Source organism: Phaenicophaeus curvirostris, chromosome 1, assembly GCF_032191515.1.
Source record: "Phaenicophaeus curvirostris isolate KB17595 chromosome 1, BPBGC_Pcur_1.0, whole genome shotgun sequence".
In the NCBI taxonomy this organism is placed as follows: Eukaryota; Metazoa; Chordata; class Aves; order Cuculiformes; family Cuculidae; genus Phaenicophaeus; species Phaenicophaeus curvirostris.
Window position 1 is genome coordinate 89051642 of NC_091392.1, and position 22068 is coordinate 89073709.

General features: G+C 38.9%; 1 protein-coding gene across 16 annotated transcripts in view; it reads left to right on the forward strand.

Annotated features, from left to right (window-relative positions):
• ZBTB20 (zinc finger and BTB domain containing 20) overlaps positions 1 to 22068 on the forward strand; it is a 492240-nt gene that overhangs the window by 168486 nt on the left and 301686 nt on the right. For all 16 annotated transcript variants that reach the window (XM_069867452.1, XM_069867468.1, XM_069867442.1 and 13 more), the window contains one exon: positions 6041 to 6116. The gene's annotated coding sequence lies outside the window, so the exon portion shown is untranslated. The remainder of the gene's footprint in view (positions 1 to 6040; positions 6117 to 22068) is intronic.

Sequence of the window (22068 nt, forward strand, 5' to 3'; positions counted from 1 at the left end):
TGAGGGCTCTTCTGGCAAAAATGCATCCGACACCTGTTTCAAAGTGACCGTTAGAGCAGATTATATATCATGGCTTATATTCAGTTGAGTGTCTCTAACTTTCTGAAATCCAGATTTCAAGGAGTGTTAGTCTTTGCCCAAAGGCAATACTTTTTCATACTTGAACGAAAATAGTTCAAACTCTATTGGGGTGTGTGGGAGGTGTGTGTAAAGTAGCCAAAAATACACCTTTGTCCTGATTAAAAGGCTTTCCTAGCTGACACAGCCATGGTTCAGAAATTAAAATTTGTAGTGCACACTCTTCACTGGGAAGGTAAACTCTGAAGATGAATGCCACAAGGAAGACCAAATCTCTGTGGGTACCCAGCTTTGCACTGAACTAATAACAGATGTAAGTTTACCTTTTTGACAAAAGAAACCTTCAGCCTCCTGTTGTTTGTTCCTGCAGTGGCACAAAGCCTTGATCCCAGCACGATGCTGTGGCTTGTCCTCTGCTCCTGTTCTACTAAATCATGAAAACCCCACCAGGTTTCTCCCATCAGCAGCCCTGTGACCCTGGTTTTAGCCACGGTCCTAGGGCTAAGAAAAAACCTAGTTCACTTCAGGGTTGCTATACCATTCAAATAGCCATGAGTTAAAAGGCAGAACTAGAGATGTGTACTTCTAAAAATGTACAAAGGGCTGGAATTCAGGAAAATGTTAATTTTTGAGAAGATTCTTTAAGAACAGACATTACTTTTTAAAGTTGTTTTTTATTCTATCCCCTCAAGACAAGAAAACGGTAATGAAATCTACCTTATAGAGAACTAATACCAAGTGAAGTGCATTCACCTTAAAAAGGCAGTAGTTAATACCATATCTATGTTAATAAAATTTGTTCTTCTGCATTACTGATGAGTCTAGACAGAAAATTTTGCTGATGTGTCTATACTGGTTCTAATTGCAAAGTTTCCTTATTTGTTGTTAGATAAAGAACCTGTACAGCATCAACCTCCCTCTCTGATTTCTGTAATTAAAATCTGTTTTCAAACCAAAAATGCCAGAAAGTGATGTGGGATGTATCCTGAGTCATTATTTGATTCCGAATTTGGAATGTGGTCTATTGCCTGCCCTCCTGAGCATGTTTGAAAATTACCTTGAAAGTAATGAGCTTCACTTTTGTGTTGGTGTTTTGCTGTTGGGTTGGGTGAGTTGGTTTTTTTCCCCCCCTTTCCTTGGTTGTTGTTGAAGAAGCCTTTCTTAATATAATCAATGAGATTTTTCCTGAGTAAGGACATCAGCATTTTACTTTCTGTGAACAGTTATTTGTGGTAGTTGCTCCAAGCATTTATTTGCAGTTCCAGAAGTGAGAAGAATTCTATGAACAAATACTTTGAAAAAGATCAATTTACTGATGTTGTAAAATCTATGTAGAAAATTCAAAAGATATCAATAACCGTTATGCTGTATTCTCTTCTAGCATTCCCTCTCCTCATAACTAATCAACTGTATATGATTCTCATTAACATGTTCCAGCTGACTTCAGGTATTCAAGGAAAATCAAACCCTGAGAGATATGGAACTTCCTTATTGCTAAGAAGTTGCAGAAAGCCCACATCTGAAATGTTTTCCAATAACAGATGATAGTTTTTTCCTTCTATTTAATTTTCAGATTGAATGAATGTGGTTCTTATGAAAGTGGGGAACTAGACCATAAACGTGAGTCAGGAGCAGTATAGGCAGCTGCCATACAAGTTGTGGAATATTGATAATTAACTTTAGTCATTGTATAATCAGTAGCTATGCTTTCATAGTTTTCAGGCTCTCCATAAAGTGTATGGCAAGCAAGAATCATGAGAAAGCTAAGTGAAACTTGTTTACCTTCTGATATTTGTTTAAAAAGCCTTCATTGAGAGCTAACGCTTGCTCTCTTGTTAACACTCTACTAATGTAGCTCGTTCCTGACCTGCCATACTCCTCATTCTTGCAATTCCAGCTCTTGGGCCTCTCTCAAGCAGAAGTTCACCGGCTGTTCTTAAGCCGCGTCTCTTGCTTTCCACAATGGAACTAGGGCACTCCTTTCAGAGAATGTTCTCCTGCCCCACAGTGCTAAGCATGCTCAGGAATGTGGGCTTGCTGCCTAAAAAGCTGCCTCCAGTTCTGCCTGTCTCTGGTACATACTGGTCTAAATCATTTCATCTCAAGGTCACAGGTTTCTGTGTTTCTAAAAGGAAGATATTACTGAAGTGACAATGATTGGTATTCTGAGTTTAAGGAGGTTTTTTTTAGGTTTTGCTTTGGTTTTAACTACAACTTGTAGCTAAAATAGCTCCTGGCAGCCAGTCACAAGCAGTTTTCACCAAGGCCCAGTTCTGTTTAATATCTTTATCAATGATCTGGATGAGGGGATTGAGTGCTCCCTCAGTAAGTTTTCAGATGACACAAAATTGGACAGGAATGTTGATCTGCTTAAGAATAGGAAGGCTCTGTAGAGGGATCCAGACAGGCTGGATCCATAAGCCTAGGTAAATTGAATTAGGTTTAACAAGTCAGAATGCTGGGTCCTGCACTTGGGTCACAACAATTCCATGCAATGCTACAGGCTTGGGGAAGTATGGCTGTAAAGCTGCACGGTGGAAAAGAACTTGGGGGTGCTGGTAAATAGCTGGCTGAACACGAGCTTGCAGTGTGCCCAGGTGGCCAAGAAGACCAATAGCATCTTGGCTTGTATCAGAAGTCATGTGGCCAGCAGGAATAGGGAAGTGATCATCCCCCTATACTCAGCGCAGATGAGGCCACGCTTCAAATACTGTGTTAAGTTTTGGGCCCCTCAATACAAGAAAAATATCAAGTCACTGGAGTGTGTCCAGAGAAGGGCAATATAGCTGGTGAAGAGTCTGGAGCACAAGTCTTATGAGTAGTGGCTGAGAGAATTGGGGTTTAACCTGGAGAAAAGGAGGGGAGACCTTATTGTTGTCTACAACTGCCAAAAAAGAGGTTGTAGTGAGGTGTGTGTTGGTCTCTTCTCCCAAGTAACAAGTGACAGGGTGAGAGGAAATGGACTTGTGCCATGGGAGTCTTAGACTGGGTCTTAGGAAAAAATTCTTTACTTAGAGTGGTGGAGCGTTGGAACACAGTGCCCAGGGAAGCGGTGGAGTCGCTGTCCCTGGACATGTTCAAAAAACATGTAGAGGTGGCACTTTGGGTCATGGTTTAGTAGGCACAGTGGTGTAGGGCTAACAGTGGCACTTGATGATCTCAGAGGTCTTTTTTGACTTTAATGATTCTGTGATTCTATAAGATGCTCTGCCTGTGTGTGTTGTATGTCAAGTTTTCTGTTAATTACAGTTATTTAGTTCAAGTTTTTCAAGATCATAAAATCATAGAATAACCAGGTTGGAAGAGACCCACCGGATCATCGAGTCCAACCATTCCTATCAAACACTAAACCATGCCCTTTAGCACTTCGTCCACCCGTGCCTTAAACACCTCCAGGGAAGGTGACTCAACCACCTCCCTGGGCAGCTTGTTCCAGTGCCCAATGACCCTTTCTGTGAAGAATTTTTTCCTGATGTCCAGAACGGCAGTGTCCAAGATGGCAGTCCAAGATGTCAGTGAACTGCCAAGATGGCAGTGAACACACTCTCACAGAAAACCTATTTCTGAGACTCTGTTTCTTTGAGTGGATGGATGGTAGGTAGGCTGGTTGCACCTGCCTTGAGAAGAGGGTCCACTTTATCTGCAGGCAGTGCACCGTGGTGCCTAACTCGCAGAGTAATGCGAGGTGTTGCATTTTCTCCTTTTCCTTTCTAATCAGAAGGACTTGCATGAAGCACGAAGGACTTCAGGTTAAAACTTCAGGTTAAAAACAGGAAAATACACAGAAGAGCAGTTGTCAGGATGGTGCCCAGCATGGGAAGGGGATGCTGTACCTTTGTGCTTTGATGGGAGAGGGTTAAATGCTTCCTCGTTCTTTACAAGAAGTGGGGGTTTTGGACAAAATTCGCTGTGATGAAGTCCATGCACCAGTTTATTCCTATTTAGGTCATCAAAATACAACTTCAGTGGTGCGATCTGCATGCTGGCTCTCTATACAGGGATATGTTTCACCCTCAGTGAATGTTCTTTGTTTTCTCAGTTGAGGTCAGTTTTTCATTGCATTCATTAAAAGAAATGGCTTTAGATTGCAGATATCACTGCCCCTCTTCTTTCCCTGCTAGCAAGCTGGCAGTACAGTCCTGAAGATATAAGTAAAGGGGTAAATTTGGAAGGGGGAGAAAAGAAAGAAACAGAAGTTTAGGAGCTGAAGCTATTATCACTTATCCAGCAGTTGTGCTGTTGCCTGCTTCAAATGGGCCTAGGATTTTTTGCCTGGATATGTACACTGTTCCTATGTGTCTTACTAGATGCCAGTCAGGAGAAAGAAGGATAGTTATTTGAGGTAAAGATTGTCTAAAGGACAAGGAATAGGTTTCTCAAATTATTCCTTTGAGAAAAATGTCATCCAAGCCTATGAAGTTTATCCTGTGGCAGCAGCATCTTGCTGGCTCTGTCTGGGGGCTCTTGTTCCTTCTTTCAAAGGCTCAAGAATTGGTTCTGCGTAAGGTTAGATAATTCCTGCTGTGCTGTCCCCTTCTTTTCTTTCTGCTTTGCCTCCTGCCTTTTAATACCCCCGATCCATGACGGAGTGGAAGAGTTAAACCTAAAAATGAGTTCCTGAGCTCATTCCCATTTGTGGCGTGTATGTGTGTATGAACATGTTTGTGCGACAATGTATCATCTGATACCGTGCATTTCTTTTTAAACATTTGTGGGAATGCAATGGGAAAGCTCACACAACACTGGAGTCTAAAGAACTGGGTTTTTACTCGTGGGAGAATAAAGAAAAAATTTCACTTAGGAATTGCCCCCAGCCTGTGGAACATTCAAAACCAGTATTAGATTCACATCCAGGATTTATTTGCATATCTCAGTGTGCTGCTGGTGAAGAGAATAGCTTTGACTTTGAATGGGGTAAATTAGGCAAGTTCTGCTGTCACCTTTTAAAAATAAAATTTAATCAAGTTTTGATTTGTTCCTTTAATGAGTCATTGGTACATTGTATGTGTCTGTGTAGATAGCTGTATGGTTTGTTATTATGAGGCCAAATACTGACAACTTATTGCAAAATTGTTTTAATTTATTATTAATATTTTCTGTTTTTCTCATTTCTCCTGGTTTTGGAGCCTTTATAATTAGATATAATTAAAACCACAGGTTTTAAACTCCAGTCTAACATTTAAACTCATATTTATGGCGCAACCCCTGGAGTTTTATTGTCGTTCCAACTGCATTTTGAAAAAAATACTTTTTTTTTTTTTGCATCTGTTCAAATGCTGTGTCTACCACTTCTTAATCATCTGCTTTGCACAGTAAAACGACATTTATTTTATATGATAAGAAACCTTACCGTTTTAGAGAGTAGCTATTTTATATCCTTTAACAAAATGGTGCAAGGGACCTTTTGCCTTGTAGACTTCAAAAAAAGCTTTCCTCTTTTTGAACTTGTCTTTCTCTGCTCCTCCACACAACAGTCTGAAAGTGCTACATACTGTAGATCAGATTTTTAAAAAATGTTGTTGGCTGGCATTATGTAAAACCATATTTTCCCTTTTGGTGCGTATGTTCCGGACCTAGCAATGTCCTTGTTTTGCTGAAATTAACATTTTTCCCCTTGCAGCCGTTGGTATGTGATGGTGTTTTTCTGTCTTCTTTAATCGTGATGCTTTTTTTTTTTTTAATTAGTATAAGGTTGATTGTTAAAATTAAGTGGCAAAAGGCTTCTTTCCAAGTTTTTCAGAGATCTTTTGCTGAAGAAATATATTTTGCTACTCTCAATTGCCTATTCCCCCTTTTTCTTTCATTGCAAACTACTCTGGGAAGAGCTTCTTTTTAAAAAAAAAGGCTACGCTTGACTGATAATGCATTGCTTTGGATGGTGAAACATTATGAAAGTTTAATTTTTAATTAAATCTGAAATACCAATTATAACTGAAAGAGATTTTAACCTGTTTCTTTTCAGACTGCCTGAAGTTACATTGTAGATGCTGAAATCACTGCACCTTAAAAACAAAAAGATTAAGCTGCACTGCATTCCTGTAAGTAAAAGCTTTTCTGGTACCTTTTGTCCGTGTTTTTCCTCTATATGCATCCAAAGTGTTAGCACAGTAGCTGGTCTTGGATAAAGGTCAGAGTCCCCTTGAATGGGATTTAGAAGTTCAAAGGATGTTTTATTTAAAAATTAAAACCGAACTTACATCTTGCAGATCTTTAATTTCAGACCCCTGAATAGATCATTCTTTTCTGCTTTGTTTTGAATATTATTCAGAATTATTAGTGTGTATCTCTGCGTCTGTTGACTTACAGTTCCCTTTTTCTTTGTCAGTGAGGTTTTCTGCACTTCGGTGCAGAGATAACAGAAAGTAGCAGAAGATTCCTTATAGCATAAAATATAGTTTATTCTCTTTCTGTGATGTCCTAACAATTTTTTTCTCCTTTATACAAGAAAAAAATGAACAACTTTCTGGTGACATCACAGAGGGCTTCAGTTGCTTTAGGGTGTAGATGAAGACAGAAATGTCTAATTCATCTGTGCTTTGACACAACAAAACAGTCAAAATAATGTCTTGTGTCTCTCAGCAAGAAAGGATTCTCTTTCTAAGAGCATAGTTATTCCATAAATGCAAGTCAGATTGAACATCAGTCTCATCTACCCTTATTTAGAATCTGTTTATTGAATGTATTTGGGACAATAAGATTTGGAATTTCAGTGGCTGAACAACAAGAACAAAAAAAAGAGGATTGGAAAATATAGTAGATTTAGATACTCTGAATTTAATGAAATGACATGAACAAAAATCTAGAGACTAGTAGATAGTAGGAAAAAATTATTTTAGTTGGACAGTACAAAGCTGTGGAATATTACAAAGCAAAGTTAGTTTGTTTTCTTGTTTAAGATCAAAATGTGCAGTCTGTAATGAAATCCAGAGCCTTCTTCAAAAATGGTACTTTTGTACTTCAGTATTAAAATATTTTAACTATTGCATGGGATACTTCTTTTGCCCTCTCTCCTCCTTCCTTTTTTAAAAATTGTATTTTAATGATTTATTTTAAACTAGCTGAGGGGTACAGTACACTCTGGGCAGTGAATGCATGCCCCTTCCCGCATGGAGCGCCAAGCATGACTCAGACTGGCAGACTGTGCAATTCTGGCCCTATTCCATTGTGTTTTTACATTACTGGCAAGGGCCATGCCATTGTGTTGTTTAAATATTGTGTATTAACTGCAGGCTGTGGCCAGTGAATGGTATTTAACATTTTCTGCTCATCAGTCCTGAATATGAGCAGCTTCCCTGGCCACCAGAGATTAACCTTGCAATTACACTGGTGAGCTGAACTGAAAACACTGGTGGATTTGCTGGGTCCAGCAGCAATTTAAAGGGTGGTGTTGGTAGGAAAGCATGGGAACACTTCTTAATCTGTGAATACAGAATTTCAAAGTTATCTTGCAATTTTGTGTGAACAACCAGTAGAATTTTTTGTTGGAAAGTTGAAATAATTTTCTTTCCAAAATGCAGTAGCAGAGTGAGGAGTGAATTAAAGCATGCACTTTGAATCCTTAGGATCCAGATGGTCAGTAAGTCCTGCATGGACATCCCTAAGGCAAAATACCAGGTAGCAATATATAGGCCCAGTGACTGGTGCTGGAATGGACTTTTTGTTTTAGTTATATGAGAATGTATGCTTTTGGGGGAAATAAATACATAAGCATAAAACTTATGTATAGGAAATATTTATTATTTTTTTTTATTATCAAGGCTGGCAAGCCCATCAAGGCAGAGGTGTTGAGCAGTTTGCTTAAGGTCAGAGTAAATCAGTGGTCAAACTGAGAATGGAGTGTGAGATTATGACTGTCAAGCCTGTTCTTTTCTGCTCAGTTCTTCTTTCTGTTCCATGGAGTAAAGATTCTAATCTTTCGAGTTCCTTGCATCGTTGGCTTTTTTTCAAAAAAAAACCCAAAAACCAAACCCCAAAAAAACTTGACCTGTAAACTTCTAGCTGCTCCCAAGTTCTGTAGCCTTGGCATACAACCTCTCTCTAGGATATGTAAGCACAAGGTGGGGTAACTTTTACATATGCATATGTGTGCTGTAAAATAAGGTTGTAATTCTTTCTATGTCTTGTTCCCATGTAACTTGGCAAAATAAAAATGGGACTATCTTCTTTACAGAGGAAAGTACGCTTTAAGAATTTCCTTTGCCTCCTATGTGTGTTTGCTGTAATCGGGTATCTCTAATTGTAAGATCTTTAAAAAAGTGAACTTCCCAGTGTAGCTTTCCTGTATTAACCCAAAAAAAGCAAGAAGAAAAGGGAAGCCATGCTCTGCTAGTTTTCTGGGGCATTTTTTGAACTGGATTGCTTTAACTGAAGGGTGGAAACCTTGCTTTAGGGTAGGGATGTTCCTAAAGCAACTGATTAGTATAAGATGGGCCAGATTTTTGGGTGATACAAAAATATGCTTGACTTGTTACATGGCATTAGGTGAAAATACGGATTCATAACACGTGAACATCTGGCAGAAAGTTGCATAAAAATACAGCCTTCTAAATGCAGTGCAGACATGCTCTTTATGGGAAGGTCTGTGTGCTGGATTCTTTCCATGTTGGGTGCTTTTTTTTTGCTTTTTTTTTTTGTGCTAAAGTTATGTGTATAGATAGGCAAGTAGATCCATTGAGGTCTGCAGAACTACCCAAATACTTAATTTTCAGGATGTGGTTAAGTACATTGCTGTTTGCAACAAACCCCAAATAGGATTAGGTCTAGTCTAGAGCTACCTCTGCTCTCCAGCAGTGTCTGCTTGATTTTAGCAGGAGAAAGTGACAGAGTATTGTGTGTCAAAGAAAAAGATGCCGTACGCACAACCTGAATGCCTACACAAGGGGTGCACTGGATGCACTTTCAAAACGATGGTTTTACTTACATTGCCATTGGCTACAGCCAGTAAGGACTATACAACACATTTTTTTGTTGTTGTTAAAATGTGAGATTTGTCAAGGTTTCAACCTTATTGCAGCCTTGTGATCCGATTACTGGCCAACAGATCTGTTGCTCTAATCTTGACAGATGCTGGCTCATTGAGTGGCATTGGACAAGTCATTTAACCTCAGTGCGCCTTGTTCAGTAGATCACTTCTTCAATCTGGTTCAAACTGACACAGCTCTGTGAACATTATTGAGTTTGTGTCTGCAAAGCTCTTAGAGGAGAAATAGTAACCATTGTTATTATTAATACGTATATTGTATAGACAAATCATGAGGGATGGAGATACAGCCACTCATGGGGATGATCTTTCACAACTCACTTGTGCCTTTGTTTAATGCTGTCACCTAAAGGTACCAAAGCTGACTTCAGTTTACCGAAGTATTTCTCATGTCGCTCTCTCCACTGTTGAGTATTTTATTGTTTGTGTTCTCTCTCTGTCTGTTTCTCCACTACTTTCCTCCATGCGGAATTAACCTCGCATGCCAAACTTTATGCCCCTTTTTTATATTATACAGCAGCGACATTTGTGTAGCCTCCAAATTACAGAGAGCAAATTCACTCTGTCTAGTGACTGTTTGCTGATGATGTATGAAACAGACAGAAGACAGTTTGAATTTTCATAAGTTCAATTGAGCTTGCAGGCATAAGGAAAGGAACAGGCAGAACCCAAGCCAATGTGACACAGTAAGCTGGCATCCCAGAGTGCATGCTGCATGTGTAGCGTCAGGATGTCAAGGCTGAGAAGGGCTTCGTCCATCACAGCAGTGTTTTCAAATGAAGGAAGGGTTTTGAAGCAACAAACAAGCTACCCTACTGGGTTCTGTACAGTGCAAGAGTCCTTGAAGTTCCTGATGGATATGGGATCTGGTCTTCCCTCCTGTAGCTTGCTGTTTTAACTAGAATTTCACGTCTAAGATGAGCTTTGTCGAGCCCTGAAAATTCCCGCTTCCTACTCCTCTGACAAAATGTAAACCCTCAATAGCTTTTTAAGCTGTTTTTTTTTTTTGATGCAGAAGGTACTGGCTTGTAGAAGCTTCACTGAAGAAGACGTGTACAAATGCAAAATGAGTATGGAAGTGTGCTTCCTTTGAACAAAGATCAATTTCTTGGGGCTGGATGTCACTGAGGAATTGTGTTAGCACTAACAAAGAGAATTAATTTTGCCTTTTCCCCTTTCTACACCAAGGCATTAATCCAGAAACTCACGGGGATAAATTCTGCCCTGATTTCTACCTGTGGAACCCTAGTGGAAATGAGGAGAGGTCAAAAATGTTTGTCGAGGCAGAATTTTTTCTAGTGTGAAAATTGTTGAAAAAGCAGAAACAGGCTGATTGTGATCTGACCTAGGGGCAAGAGGATACGTAGGAGTCCTATGTAGCATTACATGCTTCTGAATGTGTTGCTTTTGTTGTATATTAAGGAGAATATGAAAAAAATATATTCTAGTGAGTGAAAAGTTATAATAAGGAGCAGAATTAATTGTTCTTCATATCCACTGGGAGAAAGACCTAAAGAAATCAATTCAATGAGCAGTGGAAATTACCGAGTTACATATAAAGAACCATGTTCTGACTGTATTGGTTGTAAAGCCCTGGGACGCACAACCTCTAAGTACAGTAGAAGCAGGAGATGTTTCTTTTTTTTAAGGAATGTGAGTTGGAAAACCATCTCTCAGGGCATGCTAGAACTCGCCGTAAGGCAGAAGACCAGCCTGGATGGGTCTGTTGCTCCCTGGCATTTCTCTGATTCAATGTACCATTTGGGAATGTTGGTATGTGGCTAATACATTCCTGATTAATAAAGCTTAATGTTCCCAAAAGATCCCCAGGGTTCTCATTTTTCCATCCTCTCATAACTGAAACCATACCATAACTTCAAAGATTTCGTTGGGCTGCCAGCATTTTGCTTTGACCCTTCTTTTTTTAAAGAAGGACAGAGGAGGGTGTTGTGTAGACATCGGAGGACAGGTTTTCAGTTGCTGTGAGACTGCATACTTTCTTTCAAGTTGGTGCACTAATGCTGATTTGTTTCAGTTAGCGGGTTTTAAAATTTGGATGAATGAAGTCACTCCAGGTATTGCCTGATACAAAGGGCTCTGACACAGACTGTGGAGACCGTTGAAAGTTGCAAATAGGATTGATGATCAGAGCAAATATGTAATGGGGCTGGAGTAAAACCTGCTGCAAAAAGGTAAATCTTTCAGGTGTCTGGGAGCTTTGTGATTGCATCCGTTTTCTGAGTTTTCCTGTTAACGTCCTTGAAAGATAGTTTTGCCTAATGAAACCGCAAATCTCAAAATGCAGTTGGCCAGCCTGAAAATGTTGTTAGTTCCCAGGTTGGTTCTAATCAGTCCCTTTCACAACTTGGCACAAAGAGAGTTGGAAATGATTGTTGATTAAATCCCTCATGCTTTTTTTTTTTTGGTTTAAGATTTGGAGGTTTGGGGAAGAGGAGGGGTTGGTTGTGGTGGGCTTTGCTTGCTGTAGTATGTTAAGGGCATCAGTTGCAGTGTACATATGGGTAGAATTACATATGAGTAGAACCCTGACTTTTTTCCATAGGTGGCAGCTCTTGTTTTTGCAGAGTAACAGCCACAGTATATGAAGATAGGAAAATGGCTCTCCAGTGTGTGGTTGCTTTTAGTATATAAAGGAATATGTGTTGTGATTCACTCACATTAAAAAGGCCTGGGAATATTAGCATTGATTCCCTGAGTAGCATTGCTTTAGTAAGTTGTAAAACACTTCAGTGTTTCAGCACCTGAAGACGTTACGGTGAAAGCAGAAAATCTTTCACTCCAGTTACCAAAGCATTTGTTGGTATACTTCAAGGTAAAAGAAAGACTAAATATTATTGAGCAAGGAAAGTTACTTTAGACCACAGTTGTCAGCAGATAAGCTACAAAAGGAAAAAAGGCAACACAGACCTGGTCTTCTCCAAACCTTGATACTCTTGTTTTGCCCTACTGGAAATGAACTTCTTCAGCTAAGCCAGTGTATAATGAGAGGGACTCCACAGAAAGGCATTGTGGTTATTCTATATTTACACCAGTGTCCCTGAGGACACTCTCACTGAATCATTTCGAATTCCAGAGTCTAATGTAGGGCAGTCTGATGAATCTAAGTTATCCAAACTTTCTGGTCTGTTTTCTTCATTAGTGTAAGTGGTCTAGCTCTCAATTTTACCAGTGAGAATCTGGTTCTTCTTATGTCTCTCTTTTCTGTCATTGTCCCTGCATCTAGATAATAGAGTAGAAGATATTTTAATCTCAATTGTGTCTAGGTTGCTCTGTTGTTTTCAACGGCTTCCACTGGAACTGGGGAGATCAGAATACTTGTTTTATTTATATATATTCTAAAATAAATTCTCTACAGAGATCCACTGCTGATATGTGTCTATGGCTTTGGTGCTGATGCATGCTCTGCAGGGTCTTCAGAAGTCTGACAGGGAACACTGTCCTTCAAATATGTATTTTAACAGTCCTGTATTTCCTCATGACTAAAGAATTCCTCCAGCATCTTTTGTTCTGTGTGCGCATCATCATCCTATAGCATTTTGGTTTAGAAAACCTAGTTCTTGCTCCTTACTTCCTTCTCTTATTCCTCTGTCCTCTAGGAACCCACAGTAGCTTGCAGCAAGATAACTAGATTGGAGATAGTGAGTACCTGATAGGTTGGTCTGTGCTGTTAAGGGCCATTGGAAAAGTATTTGGCTTTGCAAGTTGTTTTGATGTTGGTCACAACTGAAGGCACCTCTGAGTCAGAACCTGCCTTAATTTTTTTTGAACCCATTGCTTTCCCTGGCAGATTTTTTTTCAGTTGTCTTCCTAATGTTTCCTTAGAATTTTCATTCTTGTTCATATAATGTTCTTCTGGAAATTCTAAATAATGAAAATCTTTTGTAAAATGGAAATACATTATCTCATCTCTTTAAAGATTGGCAATAAGTAATTGAGAATCCTGTGACTTTCATCAGCAGAACCTTTTCAGAGAATTAGGTATATTTTTCCTATCAGCAATGATAGCCATTGTGTGCCATATCATTGCATGTCCTCTCTGAATATGAACTGGTTTAGGTCATGATCCTGCAGTCCCAGTCAATTTCAGTAGGGTATAGTGGCACAGTTCCTGTGTATAGAGCTTGCAAGATCAATGGGAAAATCTGCCGAACATCAGAGCCTGAGCCAGAAGCAGATGAATCTTCGTCTCTTCTCAGTTCCTTTTTCCATTCATTAGGATTTTGAGTGAGGAGGGTAATCTGTTTTGTCACGTTTTCTGCCCCTTTTTAATATACAAGTAACCTTTTTATGTCTGAGCAGCTGTCACTTCTCCAGAACAAGTGATACTGGATTTCTGAAGCAAATATCTATAAAATGATCACAGTTTGGAGCAAGCTTAGTGTGTAAATGACAGCTTTTGCCTGGATGCAGTTAACAACCTGAGGGAAATTCCAGCAGTCAGACATTGCAGGAGCCTTAGGAATGCAGAGATAGGATGCCAAGGGACCCAGAAATCAGGTGTCCAAGAGGTTATAGAATTGCATTGGTGTATCATCCTGATGGGAAATGTAGCACAATTAGAAGTGAAAAATCCCTGAGACAGTAGGCAAGGTTGCTATAGGTACCGATGCTCATGGATGGCACCTGAATCTAGGAGTTTTAATTCCTCATAATTGTTTCAGTCCTGCAGGAAGGAAAGGATTATACTTTTTATTATACTTTTGTCAGGGCTTTGGTACTATTGAATTTGAATTTGTTCCAGTGTCTTCTGGCCATGTGAAAATCATCCCTGAAATGATACTGTCTGCTGTTACTTCCTGTGTCGCAAATCGACACGTTATTACATCTCAGCCTCTTTGTGTGTGTGAGTGTATTTAGAAAATACTGCTCTACACCTGCCCTTATTCTAATCATATTTGGCATTCAAGAAGACATTTTTTGCCGTGACAAACACCTAATCACTTTGCCAGTCTTTGTTATGCTGTGGTGGTCTTGCACCTATGTACTGGTACGCGTGGGTCTAGAACTGCACTGAAGAAAATCTTCAGGTACTAGTTCAACTCTAGATATATTGCCAATATTTAGTTTTCTCAGGGTACCAGTCATGGTCACCTTAAGTGTTTTCCTGCCTTGTCCAGGGAACTGTTCTCTGGCAAAAGCTGAGGAGAGTGCTTCATGCTGGAAGGTAATCACAGATAGCATGTATGATTACAATCTATAAAAAAACGTGCAGCCTTTTATATTAATACACATGTTTTTAGAATGGTACTGAACCAAGGCTTTGCATTCAGATAGTCCCTGAACTTCTTGGGTTCTCAAAACTTCATTAGTTTGTCTTCTGTGAAGTTTTAGACTGTTGCAAAGATATGGAAATTGATAGCAAAAGGCCACTTTTCTGCCAGATCCAAATTTCTTTAGGGAATTAAAGCTAGATACAATAACATATAGATGCACAATTCAGAGTGGAATTCAAACCCCAGTGTTTGGGTCTTTATCCAATATTTGAGATGTTTAAGGGCAAAGGGAAGAATCTTGTTTGATGGAGTGCAACCTGGAGGCAGCCAAAGCTCTAAAGGCTAAAGGATCTGTGAGTCTTCCACAGACAGGATTTTTCACCAGTAAGAAACACAGAAAGGAACTTTGCCTCACTGAAGCCATTAGTGTCTGAATTCCAAGTGTGCCATGTAAATTTTACTTTTATGAAATTATTAGCTGTTAAAATACATTTTCTATACCCCTATAGAATTTACCTTTCAGCAGCAAGATACAGACATAGATTTCCCATGACTTATGTTGGTGGAAAACATTTCTGGTGTCTCTGCATTGTCAGACTGTCAGGTGCACAGCTTTCTATGTGATTACCTTTATTATTATTTAATTACATTTAAAAGCATATAATTTCTAAAAATGTTATACACTGTCTCTGTCATAATGTTTAGAATGTATCTATACTATACAATAGTTACTCTTTAAGTCTCTGTATGCCTAGAAAACCTTTTAAAATAATGTATGGTAAAATAGATGTTTCTTGTTTACTGCTGAAATAAACCTTAAATCACTTTGTGATTATTATGGTTGTGGTGATGAAAGTCTGGAAAGGGTAGTAGACTTTTCTTCCTGCTTTTTCTCTGTTGAGATGGGAGGAAGCCCTAATATCTTTATTGAGAAAAACCTGAGTCTCACTCCTACTGCTCTCAGTACTTCACCCCCAGAGTGTGAACAGGATAAAACTTTGCCTGTAACTCCCTCTCTGTTGCTTCTTAGAGCTGGCAACTCAGGGATATAGAACTTAGCGGAATTCAGGGCTGCAGGTAAGCAGTGTGACAAAGCAAATTTTATTTGTAGTGCCTGGAGAGGTAATGCAAACATATTATCAGCTACAATCTCTCCAAAACTCTGCACATCGTTTCTGTATAGTGTGCAGCCATTTTCGGATTACTTCTTTTACAGATAAAGAGTGAAGTCCTGGCCCGGACAGAGTCATGAGATTCCTCCACATTCCTTTCAGTGGAGGCAGAACGTGTTTCAAATGTGTGTTTGAGCTGCCCCTTTGCAGTGTGGGCTGTAGTATGCCCAATACATTTGCTTATATACACCTGTTCCCACTTCTCCAGCATTGCTGCCCCTGGTGAGAGCAGACACTGACTGGGAAAAGAATTTAGAGTGTGAAAAAAGTAAATCATGCTTTCTTTAGACAGTTTTTTTTTTAAAACAGCTAGATTTACATGGCTTTAATATTCAAGTGATATGAAAGTTGTCATATGCATGGCTTTGCCCTGTTTATCCCATAAAATAAATGGGTTTTTTGTTTTAATATCTCCTAATTTCAGATGGTTTGTAGTTCTTTTGTTAAATTTCATAAGACTGTTTTGGTTAGAAATTATTCCTTTCTCCCATTTTATCTAGCCTCTTTTAATACTAGCTTATATAACAGTTCTTTCGTCTGTGGAGATGATGAGAAACTAGCATGTGGTTCAGACAAACTGGTCCCATGCTGGACTTGGGCTGGGGCTGGGCTTTTGTTTGCACTGAAACCAGATGTAAAATTCCCCGTCTTTGTCTTGGTTTGGCTTTTCTACTCCTCTGCAGCACCGATCTGCAAATGGAAATTCTTGCATTGATCTTTTTCAGTGTTGCGAGCTTTCAAAACTAAGTCTGTATTTGGCCTGTATTTGTTTAAATACAGAAAAAACTAACAGAGCTTGTTCTGCAAATTTGAAATCCCAGTCTTCTCACTTATAGCTAGCTCAAATATTCTGTGTATTTGCAAGTCTAGCACTAATTCATGTGACTAAATAGACAGTAGTGGATGAATATTAAAGATGGATAACACTGTTGCCCCTTAAATAAGGCCTCCATTTACTTCACTGGGATTTTCCACCAGTTTCAGTGATTGGAAGGTCAGGTTTTGTCTTTTGTCACTTTGCTAACATAGCACTATTTTTAAAATTCTTCCCCAGTTCATTCCCGATAGTCACATCATTAGGACCTTTAGGTTATAGTAAGAGTTTGATGTTATGGAGGGTGAGAAATGCTAAGAAGCTAAGCAAAAAATCCTAATGTGAATCTTACCTAACACAAATTACAGAAATTGGTGTTGCTTATAGCGGCTTCCTCTGTCTGCTGTGCTTACTGTGGCTGCTCCGTTTACTAGTCCAAAAATAAAATGTGCTTTCCTCTGCCCAGTAGTTCTAGACCAGTAGAGAGGAAAACAGATTGTGCACCCTCACCTCCTTGCTCTCCGCTCCTCATAACTACAGTCCCAATTATCTTGTCAAAGAGAAGTTTTCATGGGAAAAAGGTAACATATCACCGCAACAACTTCTGAACATAACTCATGCCTCAGGATCTGATGTAGCACAGAAAGTCTTATTTTATCTCTAGGCTCTGTACAAACAGAAATGCCTTCAACAGTGAGCTGGCAAAATTTGAAATTAAATAAGGGCAAATGTACATTTATTTTATGTATAGTCACATTAATCAGACATACCATTTTTCTTTGGAAATGACTGTTTCAACAAGAGCAAAATTATAGCAATTAAAAACATAAGGAGTAAAAATAATAGTATTGATTTTGTTTTGTGTGCTTTTGTTCTTTTTTGCTTAATTTCATGATATTTAAGTAGCAATGCATGTCTTACTGCACATCAGTCTGTTTGTTAGACTGCAAGAAGAACTTCGGTTTAGGAGAGGTGAAGGTTCAGTAAGTACTAAGCTAATGCCTAGTGACTTTTTTCATTGCACAAAACCCTGCTCGTTTTTCTACAGTGATGTGCAATAATGCAAATATAGAAATAGAAAAGAATAGAAGAGCTTACTTGGAAATTCTAATACACAGAACTTTCAAAACAAATTTATTTTTGGCTTTTTAATTATGTGGGAAGGTTCAGTATCACTTCTTTTTGAATTCTGACTTCAAAAGGAAATGAAAAGTCAAAATTTCTGACTTCACTCCTAGCTCTAAAATGCCACAAAAGGCCTGGTAACTCACTACCAAGAGTAATGGATTGCCCTAAGTTTAAACTGCATGAGGCACAAGAAAAAAAATCTAGGATCTGTTGCTTTTTGAAATTCTATAGGGAAGGATTGTGTGCTCTTTGCAATTCTACAAGGTGCATCTCTCTAACTTTCTCTCTGATTTTCCACCATCATTCCTGTGTCCGAGTACTTCTAATTCTTTATCTTCTCTCGGGCTTCAAATAGAAAAATAAAGGTGACAACCTCCCTTTTTGCTGACAAAGGTAACTATAATAGATATTTGAGTGTTTCTTGTGGGTGCCAGGAGGAATGACTATTTTGTGGACAGATATTTTAGTAGACAAAAGTATTGATTTGATTTCATCATAATAAGCATTGCCAGATGTTATCTCAGTGTGTACTGTTTGCCTTAGTAAATAAATAAATCCTCCAGAGCATAATTATTCCCTAGAATCTTTTTTTCAAAAGTTTACTATTGTCTCCTCTCATATGCCTAAAGTGAACCTCCTTTGCCCTCTGTGCAACTTGAGAAACTAACTGGGACATTTGAAATTAATTGTGACATCCAGATCCCACTCTAGGTTCAGATGCTATGTCAAGACCAAATATGGTATGTGTCTCTGATAGCATCGTCACTTTGGGTACTTTGTCTTTATCTGAGACTTTCCCTTGTAGCAAATACCTGAACGTTTTTGGGTTTTGTTTTTTTTTTCCACTGCTGTGATACTATCCATACTGATAAACACCTTGTCATGGAAATGTCATGGTAAACACTTGCATCTTCTGACTCTTAGTAAAGACACTCAGCCTGTGGGTCACTTGCTACACAAAACAATGACCAGATTCCAATGTACATGTAGTCGTTGAAGAAGACTGTTCAATGTCAGTGCTTTGCAACGTGTCAATTGTCAAGTAAGATAAACCAGCTCCAAGCAAGGATATGAGCTTCCACACAAACCAAGAATCCTAAGATTCCAGATTAACTGATTGAACTGTGAAAATCACATCACATCACATCAATGTGAAAAGCACACCAGTGCAAAGAACACCATGACAGTGCTCAGCACATTGATGTGGGCCTGTATGCAGCTCCTGCACTGAAGCTTTGTGAGTGCTACCTTTTTCTTTCAACAGGCAAGGGAGATTGAGGCATAGTTAGATTTGGAGTTTTCTCTCATCCCTTGTGTTATCAGCTCTCCTCAAAACACTAAGTTCACCAATGATTTTTTGAAGTCTAGTCATTGTCCATAAAAAAATCATGTTAAATGAGAGCTGAAACTGTCTACTGGGCATTCTGAAAATAATTTCTCTTTATTTTCAGTGAAACCCTACCTGTTTCACTGAATATTTGTTCCTTTCTCTGCTGGTCTAAAAAACATCTTGTCATTTATGATTTTGAGTAATGCGTGCTGAACATTGACTGCCACAGAGATAGAGGTTCCCTTGGCAAGCTGGCTTATTCTGGAGCCAGGCGAATGGCTCCAGAATACTTATTACTTATTATTTATTATGGAGTAGAACATGCTTAAAGCAATTTCATAAGCTTAGAAAGATGCAATGTGTATTTGAAGTCTCTGTCAGTGGGATCAGTATTTTTAACCTTACAGCTCCTAAATTAAATCATCATTCTCTCTGTCAGATCCAAAGTTTAAATTTATATAAAGGATGTGGGGTTTTTTGAAATTCTTATTAGTTTTACTAGTTATTATTTGTTTGCTTCTTGCAGTTTATCAGTTGAATATAACTATACTTATTGTATCTAGTTAGCTACAGCTAGCATTTTTTTCTACATTTCACTGGAACTTGTTCTGATAGAAGCATTTACAAGTTAAATGTCTGTATATATTTACAATTATCCCTAACAACTTTTAAGGCTACCTATTCTTGAAATTTTTATTTTAGGCAGATTATCAAACCCATACTTGTTCATTTTTCATTCACATGTGTCTTTCCTTTTCTTGTTGACAAAAAGAGAAAAGAAGAGAAAATTAATAAACAACAAAGGAAGGAGAAAATGTTTGACCTTCCCACCAACTTTTCCTTGTTATATACCTGAATAGTTTTAGTGATGTCTCTGAAAACTTTGAAGAGGACTACTTGCTTCCAAAAATGCCTTTGTAAAGATACGAATAATTGGCCATATAAAATGCAGCTCTATTTCTCATCTCACTTCGCTTTAAATACTCAAGTGCATGTCCAAGCAACAGCCACTGAAGGAACAATTTCAAGTTGCACGCAAACATGGCTCATCAGCTGTGCATTTTTCCTGTTTCTAAGGAATAAAGATCACAAGTGTGAAATGAAACATAACAGGGAGTCACTGAAGTGCAGATCTAAAGGTGGAATTTGCATTGGCTACACTTCAGCACAGATGGTGGAAAGCCTTATATCTACTCTTGGGTCCTGAGACCTTTACCCACCCACCCCCCTCAGGTTAGCAAGCATATCTAAGGGAGGAAGCTGGTGTAGCTAATTCCCAAGTGATTTTAAAGATTCATGCTCCCTCATAGTAGGAGCCATGGGAAATGTGCTTGAGCATCTCTGTTTTGTTGGATGCTATAGGATATTTGTTTAGTGGAATAGCTTTGCTAATAGCTTTGTTAATCAGTTGTGTCCCAAATAAAATAGAAAGTGCAACACAGCCCTCCTCAGGTTTGGTCTTCTGTAACATTAAATGCCATATTAGTTCCTCTGATCTAGGCAGGAAAAGTGGACTAAGGAATGACCAAAGCCTGCCGTTGCTGTGGCCTTTTTGGTTTTAAAGGGTAAGGATTGCCTAGGCTTGCTGCTTCTTCCTCGGGAGTTAGGATGAAAAACCTTTGCTTTATTCTCCTCTCTCTGCCTTCCTTCTGTCTTGGTTCTGAAGTGATATAGGGGCACACCATAAGACGCCTTCTGGTTTTGGGGAAGGTTAGGACTGCAGAAGATAACTGGGGAACCAATTCACCTTTGGGGTAAATGTTGCAGCATCTTAGCTGAGGTGACTACTGGTGGGTTGGTTTATTTTCTGTTTGGTAGATAGATACACACGTGTTTCCCTGTACTCCACATTTCCATGAACAAATCATGTTTTTTTTAATGATCAGTTCTCAGGATAAGCTGGGAAGTCTGTCTTCAGGACCAGTTTGTTTTTTTGGCATCTCCTCTGTTATTGTGTGCAGTGATGCCAGTTAATGCTCATTGAGGCAGTGGATTTGCAATCCTGGTTCTTGGCCTGAAGTGGATTGAGATTCATAAAAAATAATCTCAAATCACAAAGCCACCGTGGGAGGCTTATAACTTCTGTGACTATCTCACTTGGGCTAGATTTGAATCAGCAATCAGCAGGTGAATGGTTTTGTTCTTATACCACTGCCAATTTCCTGAGTTAACATAATCTGAATGTGTGTGTGTGTTACAAAACTTTATTTTCAAATTGCATGCATCCATCCTTTAAAAACAGGTTAAAAACAAGAAGACAAAATGTAAAGGAAAGTTAACATCCAAAAAATACAGAACAGTGCTCAGGACTTTAAAATATATGTAAACATCAATTCCTGCCAAGTTAGTCATTACTAAGAGTTAACAACACGGGGGATTGATTGAGAGAATGATTGTTGCTCTAGAATGATGATTTAATAAGAGAAAATCTGATAGATTTGACATGCTACATAAAATGTGCAGAACAGTTGTTCTCTGGTAAATTGTGACTTTCGTTTGTATCCCTTAGAGCCGTGTTTGTTCTGTTCCTTGCCACATTCCCCTTTTCCCTTGTTATTTTTTTTCATTGCTAGAATTCATTAGTATTCACCATTGTTACATGTGTCACCCAGAAAAACATACACACACCCAGTTTTCCTTCTCCTTCTTGCCTTCTCTCATACCTTCGCCTGCTCTGTTCTCCTGTACTAACCCACCACCTGTGGTGCTCAGGACAGGATGTGCTGCTCCCTGTCTTGGAAAGGCAGCTACTGAGAACTCAATTTTGTTTGCTTTTTGCTAGCACTTTCTCCATATGCACCCACCTCTCACTGTTCTGGATTATTATTATTATTATTATTTATCTGTTGCTTAGTCTTAACAACATCCTTTGTGCTTTATAAGACAGAAAATAAAGGCTGTCTCAAACAGGTGAAACAGCCCTTCCATTGTTCCCATCTTTACTGATGACCTGTATTCTGTCCTTCCATTTCTCAGGAATAACTTCTGAGAGGTTCAGTTGGGGTTTTTTTCCTGCATCTGAAATGCCCAGTGCCTCTGTGAAGATACAATTGCAAGTGTTCTCAGCGTGTTTGGTCTTCTGTAAAGCCTAGTGGTTTGTGCAGGCCATAACCAAGGAACAGTAACTACCTTGACCTAAGCTGCTGCTGGGCCCTTTTACCACAGAAAGGATACGCTGATGTCAGAGGCTGTGCTACAAGTGATCTTCTGCTTGCCTTAGAAAAATGTGGGCCTAGCCTTGGTGCATGTATTCTATGAATAATAACAATTAAAACCAATCCTAGATTCTGAGTACAACAAATAAATTCCATAACACCCTCTGCACTATATCT